The sequence below is a fragment of the Sabethes cyaneus genome, chromosome 2, assembly GCF_943734655.1.
Source record: "Sabethes cyaneus chromosome 2, idSabCyanKW18_F2, whole genome shotgun sequence".
In the NCBI taxonomy this organism is placed as follows: Eukaryota; Metazoa; Arthropoda; class Insecta; order Diptera; family Culicidae; genus Sabethes; species Sabethes cyaneus.
In genome coordinates, this window is record NC_071354.1 from 10,691,603 (window position 1) to 10,705,977 (window position 14,375).

General features: G+C 38.6%; 1 protein-coding gene across 1 annotated transcript in view; it reads right to left on the reverse strand.

The window, feature by feature from the left end:
• Window positions 1-13,707, reverse strand: part of LOC128738285 (teneurin-m) — a 391,328-nt gene extending 377,621 nt beyond the window's left edge. Inside the window, exon 1 of the mRNA XM_053833300.1 lies at window positions 12,451-13,707. The gene's annotated coding sequence lies outside the window, so the exon portion shown is untranslated. The remainder of the gene's footprint in view (window positions 1-12,450) is intronic.
• Window positions 13,708-14,375: the final 668 nt, after the last annotated feature.

Genomic DNA, 14,375 nt, shown 5'->3' on the forward strand with positions numbered 1-14,375 from the left:
AGTTTGGGATTTCGATAGTTGCGGGAGAAACAGAACAGAAAACGCACAGATCCGGAAGCTTTTATGCTAATTTTTGAGCTCTATAGGAAGCCATTGTCACACGGAGGCTCTAAAAACTGATCATACTACTGAAAAGTTTCGCCATAAAGTCGGCGGCCGTTTAAGGAAAGGTAATCAAAGTTGAGTGACCCTATTGTTCCGCTCAAATTGACCCCACCCGAGTAAATTGCCGTATTTATTTAGCCGTCATCGAACCGATCTGTCCTCCTCGGGGCGTTTTTTTTTTGTGCCCGACGGATGACGTCTTCCGATTATTTATTAGTACTCTACACACATGCACTCCTTTCACGGTGCGACGGTGCCATCCCTTCCATTCGTTTTGTTTCCAACTCAACTGGAGACAGCTCGAGAAACACGATGTTTCCATCCAATATTGATGACGAAGTCAATGTTTATTTATCTTTCTCGTTAATACTTTGTTCCATTGTCCCTTTTCTCTGTCTCTCTCGCTGTGCATCTCGCTCGCTCCATTCCGACTCCTTCGGATCTTTTTACCCTGTGTAAAACTTCGCCGCACAACTTTGATTGAAATCGTTGCAACCCCGTCTCCGGGCCGTGTGGCCCGGAAAAGTGTGAAGCGTGGAAAAATGGATGAGGATGGGATGGGCTGGGACGGGTGAGCAATCCAATCGCAGTGTAACGTAACCTTTTTGCCAATGATTGGCACGTAGCCGGGAACTCGTTTAAAGGCCAGACTACCGCTGCTGCTGCTGCTGCTGCTGCTGACTGCGATCGAGCGGAAGTGGAAAAAAGTCGGAAAACTTCCCAGCAAGCACTTTGTCGATATCTTTCGCAAAGCATCGGCGTCATCATCAAACTTTTTCTCGATATATTATATACATGTTTTGCCTCCTCAGCTTCGGCGGCCGGAACTCCGACTGTCGTCCACCATCAATTTCCCGTCTGCTGCCGAGGAAAATTTACTCCTCGACTACCGGTACTGGAGCTTCTTGCGGTTAACCACATATTTCTATAGCGGTTCTTCCTCCGCAACAGCGCTCGAAGAAAACTTCAACTCTTTAGGAAAGAATTTTCTTGTTTTTAACTTTTCCCTCAGCTTGCTGCTGCTGCTTTCGCTGCAAGCAGTAACGGACGGACGGACGGACGGACGGACGAAGGAAAAAGTTCCGCAGCAGCTTGTGCGCCCGGACGGACTCGGTCGGTCGAGAATCGGACACGGGAATAGTTTCGAATTTTCCTCCCATTTATTTACAGCCATTTTTCGCTGACTGCGGGCTTTTCCAATTTGTTTGCTCGAATCGCTTCGCTCCGCTCGGCTCAACTTCGTCTTGTTCCCACCGCCAACAGACCCCTCTTAAACCTCTCTTAAACCTAGGCGAGACCTTGGTCCAGTGTAGCCTGCTGACGAGAGTGCAGCAAAGCAACAACGCCGACCGGAAAGGCGAACAGGAAAATGAGATTTTCCACAGCTGGACAGCCAACCGGGCGACGGTTCGGGCTCCTCCGGAGAAATTGAAATCGAATTCAGTGGGGGAGGACAACGGTCGGTCGGTGGAAAGATTTGACTATTTCGTCGGGAATAATGAGAAAATTTTCCTGAACGGGGTTGCGAGCGAGCGAGCGCGGCTCTGAGGCTGGCGGCCTTTCGTTAATAATTAATTCTGACAATTAAAAGCATGGGATTGGCATATTTTTTCCTCTGCTGTTGCCTGCTGGAGCAGAATATTTAATCTGCATATTTGATTGGCGCGCGCTGGGCAATGCTGCTTGAAATTTGATTGTGTTTTACAAGAGATTTTCCGTTAGTTTTATGTCCCGCATCGGAGCATTCAATTCAGAGCATGTACTTCGATTTATGAGCCATCAATGTTTGATGTACTTCCGATACCGTTAATAGTAAAACTTGCTGAAATGTCCGCAGAAACTCGACTTTTATTGAATCACAAGCGAAGCTCCGTTCATGATTGCATATGTTTTTGCTTCAGATCAACCTACTGCAAGCATCAAACTTGGCCTTGGCTAGAAGGACACGTTCTCCATCCATTCTCTAAGATAGTTGACGGAAAAAGTTTTAAATCCTCTACATTAATTTAATTTATGGCATATAAATAAATTCATCGTCATTCGATTTTCTGATTTTTCAATCCCAAACATGCTTTTAGAAGAGTAGTGGGCATGCCAGTGTTCAATACCAAAGTATCGTGCAAAAGAGCAGTGGTCCCATATCACTTCCTTGCGGAAAACATTGAGTTTTACACGTAGGTACCGGATCTTATCAAGCATGAGTTTAATCAATTAATTATTAACGCAATGATTGACGTAATAATTGGCTTGCAAACCGATTTGAACGGCGCAAACCAAAACCCCCGATTTTATCAGCTTTTTATCCCAATTTTGTCAGCCTATAAATTTTGTTTAACTTTTGTGCTTTTAAAGATGATTTATAAAACTTTTCAGCCTGTTTGAAACTATTCTGATCCTCTGGGGAGAGTTTTTGATTAAAATGATGCCTTCTTGCGAGTAATTCGGGGTCAAGATAAAGGTATTTTTATAGTAAAAGTTCTATAGTTGCTAAACAAGCAAAGATAGAGGTATACTATATTCAGCAATGTTGTGTATTTTTACCATTTGTACAACTTTGTAAAACAGGAAAAAGTCGTACAGCAACTACAAAATCAGCTAAAATAGAAAAACTGATTTTAACGATTTTTCATTTATGGGAAATAGGATTTTTCTACCTTTGCTGAAGAGATAGAAGGTTACTGCCTTCAGCAAAATTTCTTGTAATAATATGATGTAAAACTTTGCAGAACACATCGATGTGTTATATTGAAACTGAAGAAAAATAATTTTTTTATTGTACTTTTAAGGGGATTAATCAAAATTTGAATTCGGCTGGACGATAGAACTTTCAATTTTAAGAAACTCTTCTAAAGGTTCCATAAACCTAAAACCAAGTTTTCCCGCTCAAAGCTAATACGCACCAAAAAAGGTTCTGGACCAGAAAAGTTTCTTAAAAAAGTATTCTGCATCTGTTAACATTTTTATAGAATTGGATATTAAGGGAATAATATATTTGGAAAAAATAACTTTTCATAGGAACTAGATAGCATGTTTGTGTGTTCGGAAAAGTTGTAGAACTTTCAATTTCATTACACTTTGCCGAAGACACTAAGTAGCTGCTTCATATGGTTTGTGAGATATAATTGACTTTCTGTCGAGTCCCCGTAAAATCAGTTTATTAAACCTTTTGTACAGAAAACGTCATCTAACAGGTTTGACATGTTATACAAAATTTTTGATACTATCAAAATACGTAACTTTCTAGAAGGTTTAAACATCGTATGTTGCCTTATTTGCTTTCAAAATTGATTTGAAGTATTAATATAACCGTTTTGACAAGTATTTTTTCCGTAAATAGGCACTCACTGCCAGCTAAAGTTAGCATCACTTAAAGCGCCATAGAATATAGTATAAGTGTGCCAAAAATCACGGTCTCCTCGGGCATTTTTGGCACACTTATACTATATTTTATGGCGCTTCAAGCGTTGCTAACTTTAGCTGTAGCCAACCAACGGTTGAAAGCCCCACCAAATAGTAAATAAATAAATAACTTTAGCTGCCAGTAGGTGCCTATTTACAGAAAAAATACTTGTAAAACCGGTAAAATTTACGCTTCAAATCAATTTTTAACGCAAATAAAGCAACATACGATATTTAAACCTTCTAGAAAGTTACGTATTTTGATAGTACCAAAAAGTTTGTAGAACATGTCAAACCTGTTAGATGAGGTTTTGTGTACAAAAAGTTTAATAAACTGATTTTAAGGAGGTCACGACAGAAAGTCAATTATACCTCGCAAACCATATGATACAGATACATAGTATCTTCGGCAAAGTTTAATGAAATTCAAAAATTTACAACTTTGCCGAACACATAAACATGCTATCTAGTGCCTATGAAAAGTTATTTTTTTCAAATGTGTTATCTCTTTAATATCTAATTGTATGAAAATGTCAACAGATGCAGAATACTTTTGTAAGGAACTTCTTTGAATACACCTATGCTCAAAAATGTCAGGAAAAGCGAGAAAAGACTTACGACCGCCTTTTTCCAGAATGGTCCCGCTGTGCGCAGGTTTCCAAAAACTTACTTGCAGCTGACGGATAGCTCTTGGCGGGCTTTTCAAACATAAGACGGTTGCAATCGTTGATTAATAATATTTACGCAACTTCTAACTTTCATTTTTTTTCATATCGAAAGATGGTCTCGATTTTGGCAACTTTGAAAATCCCACTGTAATATTATAAATCGAATTGAATTCGTTAATTAGTCACTGAATGTAATGAACAAAGGAAATCACGAAGAAAAGGGGTCTTCTAGAAGGAATCGTCAATAAATAATTAGATTTGAAGGAAACATCTAGTTCTAATAACGTAACTTCCGGTGTTCTCCAAGGATCTCATCTGGGACCACCTTAATTTATTTCATTTTAGAATATTTTGCTTATTATAAGGGACGTCAAAGTTTTAATATAAGCTTTTCACAAGTGGTTATTCCTTGAAGCTAGACCACAAATTAAATTATTTTAAATAAGCGATGCACGAGAATATCCATAAGACACTGGAACCAGAGAATACCCACTTTCAATGAGTTTTAAGAACATCTGAATTGCCCATAAACGCATTTCAGCCCACATGAATTATTACTATTTTTGAATTAAATGCCAAAAGCGTTAATTTTTTAGGAAAAATATGAGCCCTATTTGTCCGACCTAACAAGCCTAACAAAGCGTTGGGCGCTTTCGCATTCCACTTTCGAAACTATACGTTCTGTTTTTTATTCGACAGACTGCGGAAGCCAGTTGTTAGAGTACAGGACAATTACGGAGTCGAGTTACGGGAATCCTATTGTCTCTCGTAGGTCGAGATTCGAACCCACGACGTTTAATTTTTTCGTCCAGTAAGTAGTGTCGTATCTCGAAACCAACTGAGAGACTCCACCTAATAAAAAAATTTCGCATTTCAATCCCAAATGAAGTGTTTCATAAAATGTGATCAAATTGTTTGGATTTCTGTTTCTTGACATGGAATGGAATGAAGTTTTGTTTATAAGCTTTTTAGTAGAATACAATTTTTTTTCCTATGCCAGAAGGGCACTGGGTTCAAAATTTCACTGCGACAGTTTTGGAGATGGCCTGTTAAATATGAAGAACGAAAAACTTTTCCACGGTTAAATTCTACTATCAATTTGATTAACTACAAACTCGTATTTCGTTTACGACTTGAGGCTTCATCAGTGTCTGTTTTCGAACAGTGTGAGTATTTCGTAATATGGGAAAACCTAATTAATGATTTAATTTCTGCAACTCATAATATATTTCAATGAAATAGCAAGGATTTTTGTGTGATGCTTAAGAAAAAATGCTAGAACATTGCTTTGGTCTGACTATTTTCATTAATAAATCTAGTAATGCTTCATAATAACTCAAATAAATCTGCTTGGTTAGAGCATTACTAGCTACTAGGAATGATTCCTCCTCAGTGCAAGAAAGGAGAATTTCAAAACGACACATTCTTCTCCGTTTTGATTTGCCTTTGCTCTCTCTCTCTCTTAGCATGGACGGCAATAAGAACAACCTGCGAATTGTGCAACCTGCTCATTGAGGAGCAACAAAATGTTAACACTTTGAAACACAGTAGTGCAGTAGCTGCCAATAACAAACTCGAAAATTTTTCATTTGGAGAGCACAACGAGAAAATTATGAGTATAAGAAAAGTACTTCTCTTTTGAGTTTCGATATTTTTTACTTTGTATGGATAAATTCGCCAACCGTTGCAGTAGTTCTGCTCATTGTGATGAAGCGAAAAGTTGCACTTTGGTGCACAAAAAGTGACAAAATAACAAGCCTGAGCACTACCATTCCAAAAGTAGCATAAAACCATGTATTGCTACTCAGAAATTTGATGGTCAGTTTGACCAGCAGACGCAATCTGAACAATTTTTTATAGCTACATCCGTGCATTTAAACGCCTCTTGAAGGGGTGGGAGGTTGAATGCCACTCACCGGTACAAAATATCGCTTATCCCAGCACCAGAATATACCTCGCGCAATTTTACCATATCGGCAGTGATACTTTGTGCTACCGTTGCGATGAACGGTATGAACAGCTCAGTGCGTCATCGTTTCGGCAATCATCGGTGTCGTCAAGATTCCGACCACGTTCAAAGACTTGACTGCTGAGCACAGGCAATCGTATTCAGTTGGTTAAATAATCAAGACTTGTAAATGCAAAAGAATTCTGTATAAATTCAACAAAAAATATTGTAGACTGAGGGCTAACTCAGATTTTTTTTTTTTGATTCTAAATGTTTGACTTTTTAGTTCAACAATAAGGTTTGTTATTTCAAATAATAGCTAGTGTTTGACAAAGAAAAAATTGTGTATCAGGGAAATTTTCTGGAATCTGTTTTAAAGCTGTGGGCAGATAAACGCTTCGGTCGCAGACCATGGAAGTTTCAACAAGACTGGCCACCAGTCAATAAAGCGCGAGTAAACCAAAAATAGCTGAAAAACAACGTTCCGAACTTTATTTCGATCACACAAATTCAATGCACAGTGGTTCAAGTGTGGTTAAGTGGAAATTTACTTTAGCGGTTAAGCGATTCATAATAGCTCCCTGCAATGCTCAGCAAATTTCTTCAACTCTAAAAGACAATTAATGTGAAATCAACGGCTAAGTTCCAGTTTGGCTTGTAAACACATAACACATAATAACTTTTTGTAGAAAAGAGATAGGATAGGATAATTTCTTCGATAAAATTGTAGCCAAAGAATATATAAGTAACCTTGCTAAAGACATAGTAGGCGTATTTTTCATAGTTTTCGACTCACAGGGTGTTTTATATAAAGACCTACCCAAGATCACTTTTTCGCAAATTACTTCAAATTTAATGGATGGAATGGATTTACACAGTTGTTTCTCTTATCAAAAGACATATTTTTGTAGAACATTGTATGTTAAAAGCTCATACGTATAGCGAGATCTAACGTTTTTCCTGTGGTTTTTTAGTCTTTTTCAGAATAGAATATCTCAAAAAAGGGCAAACAGAAAAAATCAAATTTGGCCGTTTTTGAAAGCTTGAAATTTTATTTCAAACATATGTGAAAATAAAAAACTGCTTTTCTCCCTAACTCGAGTAATTTCAGTTTAATTATTCCATGTTTGGCCATTTTCCACTATGCAGCATTTTCTAACATCTTCTTGAAGACTATTAGAGCCAAGCCAATATTACAAAAGAAAATTGTTGTACAATGACATAATTTCTTCTGATTGTCACGTAAAACAGTCTTCGAATTGCAGATATAACGTCAGTTTTTGGAAGGTCTTTATATAAACGCCTACGATGTCTTTGGCAAAGTTACTTATAAATTCTTTAGTTACAACTTTGTCGAAGAAATTATCCTTCTATCTCTTTTCTACAAAAAGCTATTATGTGTTATGTGTTTTCAAGCCAAACTGGAACTTAGCCGTTGATTTCACATTAATTGTCTTTTAGAGTTGAACAACTTTGCTGAACATTGTAGGGAGCTATTTAGAACCACAAAAAGCTTTCTACTTAATTTTCGCTGCTGGACCACTGTGCAATGGGTTATTCTCTCTAAGCCATTCTGGAGAGTAAGGTCAAAGCGAAAAATTCCATCTCAAGGCCACAGTCGAAGCAAGTGGTGGTTATATCGAGCAAAAGTGAAGTGAAACAATCATTTTCCAAACAGAATTTAAGGCCTTCTTGATAGGTTACACATCGAGTGCCGGCTCTGGTAGTATAAATTTATTATTTTAGAAAGGGAGAATCCAATGTACCTCGATATAGGAAACTTTACCAGCAATCCGTCGTAATTGTCAGGATAGCAGGATGTACGATCATTAGTATCCACTTACTTAACCTTCTATAAGACCGTGGCAACTACGCATAGAATAAACACAAAATTCAACAAAGCATAATGTTCGCCTACAGGATAACTTTTACTTTTGTTGTTCAAAAAACAGCTGCAAAACTTTTGCCGTTGTCCGTCAGGCCCAAAAAAATATTGGTGGCAACATTTTCTTGAATATTCTTGCAAATATCCTGGATAAATGTGCACAATCCATTGTAAACCGTCGTTAATAGAATGCGACCGTTGAAAACAATTGTCAATCCGCTGACTTTTTTTTGGAAATTCAAACCAAAGTTGCTTTTGATGCTTGAAAAATCCTGATTTGTTTCCATAAAAGTTGGTTCTAAAGTCCATTTTTGCGAACTCAGTAGGTTCGAAAACAAATTAGTATATGAAGGGGCGGCAGTAGTTGACTGCGTAAAACACTCGGGTACCATCGGAAAAAGCGTGGGTGCGAGCCCCAGTAATACAAGAGCGTTAAACATTATACAGTAATGTTCCGATTTTGTCTACCCCCGATTTTATAAGCTTTTATTCCCGATTTTCCCGAGCCTATACATTTTTTTTAACTTCTGTGCTTTTAAACATAGTTTATAAAACTTTTCAACCTGCTTGAAACTATTCTGATTCACTGGGGAGAGTTTTTGAATAAAATGATGCCTTTTTGCGAGTAATTCACAGTCAAAATTAGGGCATTTTTATAGTAAAAGTTCTATAGTTCCTAAACAAGCAAAGATAGAGGTATACTAAGTTCAGTAATATTGTGTATTTTTACTATTTGTACAACTATGTAGAACAGGAACAAGTTATACAACAACTACAAAACTAGCTAAAATAGAAAAACTGATTTTAACGATTTTTCATTTATGAGAAATAGGATTTTTCTATCTTTGCTGAAGAGATAGAAGGTTACTGTCTTCAGCAAAATTTCTTGTAATATTATGCTGTAAAACTTTGCAGAACACATCAACGTGTTATATTGAAACTGAACTAATAAAAATTTGAATTCCGCTGGACGATAGAAATTTTAATTTTAAGAAAGTCTTCCAAACGTTCCATAAACCTAAAACCAAGTTTTCCCGCTCAAAGTTAATGCGCTTTTGTCTGTTTCCCAATTTTGTCAGCCCAAAATTCGACATGGGGCTGACAAAATCGGAACATTACTGGAATTGTAACAATATAAGTTAAATCATTGATTGCAAAAATAGAACTCCAAGTAATTTGAGGTCATTGCAAGTCAGATTGGTTAGACCGAAACATCGAGTTCCGAAAGTTTTGATTCGATTCTCCGGAATAATCTTTTCTATTACCAGCAATGGTTACAATCACGGAATCGATCCAGACTTGGAGTCTGCTCTATTTTTGCTCCGACTAATGGAATTTCAAGGATTATTAGGTCATTTTCTTTTCTGCAAAAGAAATTAATTGAAAGTTGTATTTTGGTGCTTTTGGGTATCATAAAATGATCCCTAAAATCCTATATCTTTTTACGATGTATTCCTGCAGATAGCCGAGTCAATTACAAGCAAAATGGTTGCACAAGTTTTAATCACACAAATCACTCCAGGCCAGAGATGGAAAAAATCGCTTCTAGCGATCAAGAACATAGGAACGATCAGATTCAGACAAATACTTTGTCGTGATCTGTACAGATTATGATAAGCCTCATATCAGACCATGTGCATTGATTCAGCGCTTCAGCAGAATGTACTGGTTTTTTGGCCAGTTAAGTTCCAAATAAAATAACTGTTCTGATGACAATCACACTTTGAGATTTTTATTTATAACTGCACCTGCTCTATAGTTGGCAGTACCAAAACTTACTGTCAAGCAACAAGTTGTCAAACCTTAGTTTCGAAGCTGTCTTCAATATTAAACGCTGACTCAGGTCTGGTCAGCAGAAGGTTTTTTTTCTGCGACAAAACAAATAGAACGAAACTGCTTTGCTTAATTGCATCAAGAATTTAGTCTTATTTAGACAAAATAAGCGGATGGCAGCCAGAAGACTGCATCACAACAACCGCATTTGACGTTTTACGAAGATGGCATTAAACCAATGTGAAAAAGCGAAGGTAAAGAAATAATAAGGGCAGCGTAAACATAGCAAAAGAAAGAAGTGATAATGACAACTCATCACATGTTTATTGAAAACAGAATAACTTTGTTGTCATTAACTAACTTTTTGGCAATGCTAACATTAGTTACATTGTATCTTCTTTACAAAGAATCATTACGGGTTTAAAAAACATTCAGCTATGCAGGGTTATGACATGCAATGCTTAGCTTCATTGTTTGAATTTAGTTTGCATGTTCCTTTACCGTGAAGGAACATGCATTTAAACAAAATTGGAGCACCTTTAGATTTGGCCCTGTGAGCATCGCCGAAACATCGCCGTTTCTCGGTAAATTCTTAACCGATTCTCGATCGGTTTTTGTTGCTTAAGAATGGTAAAACCTGGCTTCAAATGTGCCATTTTGTCTTAGTTATGAACAAGAGAGCGACCAGAAAAACACAAAAATCTAATTCTAGTGAAAGTTTTAAAGTAGGCTTCCGGGTTTAATTATTTTTCCCGAAGTCCAAACAAAGGCAAGCTTGGTTTTGGGTCAATATTCATCAAAAAATTATACGAAGAAGACAGAGCAAAAAATTGCAGCACTGAATTCGTCTGTCGGGTCCCAATTTTATCATGAAAAAAGCATCATCAATGTATGTTGAACATCGATATTCGTACAAAAACTGTATCAAAAGCGTCTCATATCACATATTTGCAAAATATTTGATATGCGAGTGATTCGCACACAAAATTTTCACTTTGAAAACTGTTCGTAGAAACCAATTCACTGGCACAAAAATTGTGTAATTTGCAACCCAGACGATTGTTTGTTTACAGACGATGATATAAAGCGTGAATTGTGCGTCTTTTTCGTAAAACCTAAATGAATTTTTCGTTGGCCACAACGAACAAATACATTTTCTAATACTAATAATATCTAGATAATTCTAGATCTAGTTGCTAGATAATTTTGCAGGTCTCCGTGAACTAGGAGGTTTTTTCTTTCATTTTACGTGTTTGAGGGAAATTCTTGGTTTTATTATAAAAAATTTGTAATGTCTTATGCCTGATTTACAATTTGTCGAAGATTAAAATAATTGCCACGATAAATTGAATGCACTGACTGCGAGAGCTCATACAGGGCACCAAGCAAAAGTAAACAAACACCTGCAGTTCGCAAACAATGCGCTTATCAGTAAACTACTAAATTATCTTCATGTCTGTAGCGTCTTACATGGTGGCACAAATAACTTTCTTACACACACGATTGATTCAGCACATCAGATAGAACACTTTTTATTCAAACAGACCTGCTGATATCTACTTACTTACTTACTGAAATCGTTATCAGCTTGGATTGGGTTATTTATCACGCACAACTGATCTGAACATTTCACCGGGAAACTGAATGACATCACTTCTTTATCTGTTTTGAAACTTTTTGTATTCAAGTTATGACATTCTATTAGACAGAAGAATGAAAAGTAATACTCTTCACCAGTGGTAAGGAATATTTTTTTGATTGCAAAATCTCTGACAAAATTTCATGTAATTTCGTGAATTTCTGCGGATTCACAGGTTTGGCTTAAAAAATAACATTTACAGTAGCACCCTTCAGTAGCAGAAGTACTTTTGCCATGTTCAAATCAAAATTTGCACGGGAAAATCTGTCACTTTGCTGCGGTTCGTTTATTTGACATGGCTAGTAACTTTGCCCGCGCTACCTAAATCAAAGTAGCCTTTGATCTGGTTGACAGAACGAACCAGTTTCCCGCACTCACACGGCTGCTGATCAGTCAAAACTCGAAAGCATCGTTTAGTCGTGTACTTATCAAACCAACCTCGTAAACAGAAGTGCTGCTGGCGATTTTAATTTTTTTTTTGTTTATGTGAAATATTAAGGTGATTATTGTTCATCATTTGAACCATTTTCGCATGGTGAAAAGGCACAAAATCAGTGTAGTTTTGCTCTGATATAACTCAGATTGAATCAATTTTTGCTGTTCCAAAAATCAATACGAATTAAAACTGTTCAGCTGAGAATCAAAATTGGAATTCCAATTAAAATAGACCCCTTTGAAATAACGAATAGAGGAGAGGTGAATAGTTTCTGTGGCAACCGGAATACTCCTTACCCGGATCAATCAAAATCAAACTGGTTGCTATGAAAATCATCAAATCACAAATAGATACGAGAATACGACATTCCGAACAATCCTGCTCTCCAATGCCCTGAAACAACCTTCTTCGTTTTGATTGCTAACAAAACTAAGCCGAACAGGCTAAAATGGGATAAATTCACATAGTTTACATACAATTTGGGAACCGTATCCGAAGTGACCCCACATATCGGAACAATAGAAATCCCTCCCTTATGATATGACCCGTCAAGGAGGGAGTAAACACCAAACCAGCAAAGCAAATATAAACACTCACTTTCTGATTACGCTTGCACATTAATCCTCGCTAGAAGAGGCGCGCACACCACACAGGGTCACAACACGACGCATTCGACGGAGGTTCTCGGAGGTCCTCTCGGGGGATGATGATGATGATGCTTGATGCTCCGGACACTGACGACTGCAATACGCCTTCCAGGAGGGTAACACTTCCGGCAACTATTTTGCTTGCGCTACCAAAGTAAAGTTTTTCCACTTTTCTTCCTTGCTGTTTTTTCTTCTACTACTTTTTCTTTCAATCCAACACCCTTGAGCAGAGCAAACTAGCTGTTCACGAAATAAATACGGCCTTTTGCTTTTGCACTTTTGGGTGCCTCGGGACACCCTGCTGATAACACACACTTTATACCGAAATTTTTTTCTTCTTTTTTTTCTCCGATGTTGAATTTGCCAATTTTCTTCCTCGCACAAGTTTTTCCTTCTCTGCGGGGCTCGCGGGCCTTCCGCTCACATGGGCTCTTCACATCGACCGAGAACCGCACCGTCTTCTCCGTTCCGCCGTTCCAACCGCGCACTAATCATCTGCTGGTCGGTGGATGGGTGGGAAAATGGGAGCGAAAAAAAAGAAAACAGAAAACCTTACTATACAACACCTGCAGCAGTTGACACTAAATTATGATAGCGCACTAGGATTCATCTTGCGAAACCCGGAACTCCGTTCCTGACGCAATCAGGCGCCCGCCGAGCGCACGAGAGCCACCCGAGGAGCACGAATTTTCATTGATTTTCGGGGTGTTTTATAACTCACACACTGTTCTTGCTGCCTGAAAGCAGCCACAGCCGTTCGGCGATTGTTGGCTGTGTGCGGCAGTGCTCTCCGCTGTAGGTTGGTTTGTTCCTTCGTTTTCCTTCAAGTTCCTTCGGTTGCGTTGAGACTATCATTGACAGTTCTCCATGAATGAAAACCTTCGACCGTACTACAGTACCGAAACCGAAAACCTTTCAAAAACAGAAGTAGGCTATGTCAGCCGGAGCGCAGGATACACGGGGAAAATATTTGACGTATGAATACACTCACTTTGCACACGCGAACGCCCGGATTCGCAAAGAAATGCCTGCGGAGGCTCTTCGCACACACTGTTGGCAGTGTTTATTTATTTTTCCTTCTCCGCACTTCTTTTCTGTCAGTGCACATAGAACACAGTTGCTTTTCTTTTCTTGGGCGACCGACCAAGCGATAAAACACCCAAGAGCCTCACACACAAAACACACGCGATCGAGGAGCACACGAAAGTTCAACCTTCCACACTCGGGAAGCGTACGATGCAAACTAACTACGGCCCGAAGCGAATGAAAATAAACAGCGAAGGAAGGCTCATTTCGCCTCCGCTATGCTGCCGTGTTCCCGTGCAGGGAGAGCCACTCTCTTATGCTCTTTCCTCCGCTCTTTAGATCATAAGTATGCTGCTTCCTTACCGTTCCGTCCGTTCGGATCAAAACATTAGCGAAAGTTTGGTCGCCCTATCGGGCGAAATATGCTCTGTGAGTGAATCCTCTCTCACACGCTGCTCACGCGCCTTCTTTTCTCGTGCTCTCTCATCTCATTCGCATTAGTGTGCAACCCGAGCCCGACGAGCGACGGTTTCGGTTTTCGCCCGTTGCATTCGGCTGCCATGCTTCGGCTACTTCCACGTTCGGCTCTAGCAGCTGAACGGTGAAAATTCTCTCACGCCACCACACCGCTGGGAAATCAATTTTCTAATAAAACACACACTCAAGTTCGATTGAGATTTTTCCTCTGGCAGCTGGAAAAAAAGAGTTTACTGGAGGAAAAATGACAATCTTTCTGTGTGGTACAGTAAACCCAGAAAATGATTCGGTTTTGGGACCGAATTCCCAGCTTGGTTGACCTTTAAAGTCCCCCGCAAGCAGAAGGAAACCCCTACCGAAATTGTGTACGTC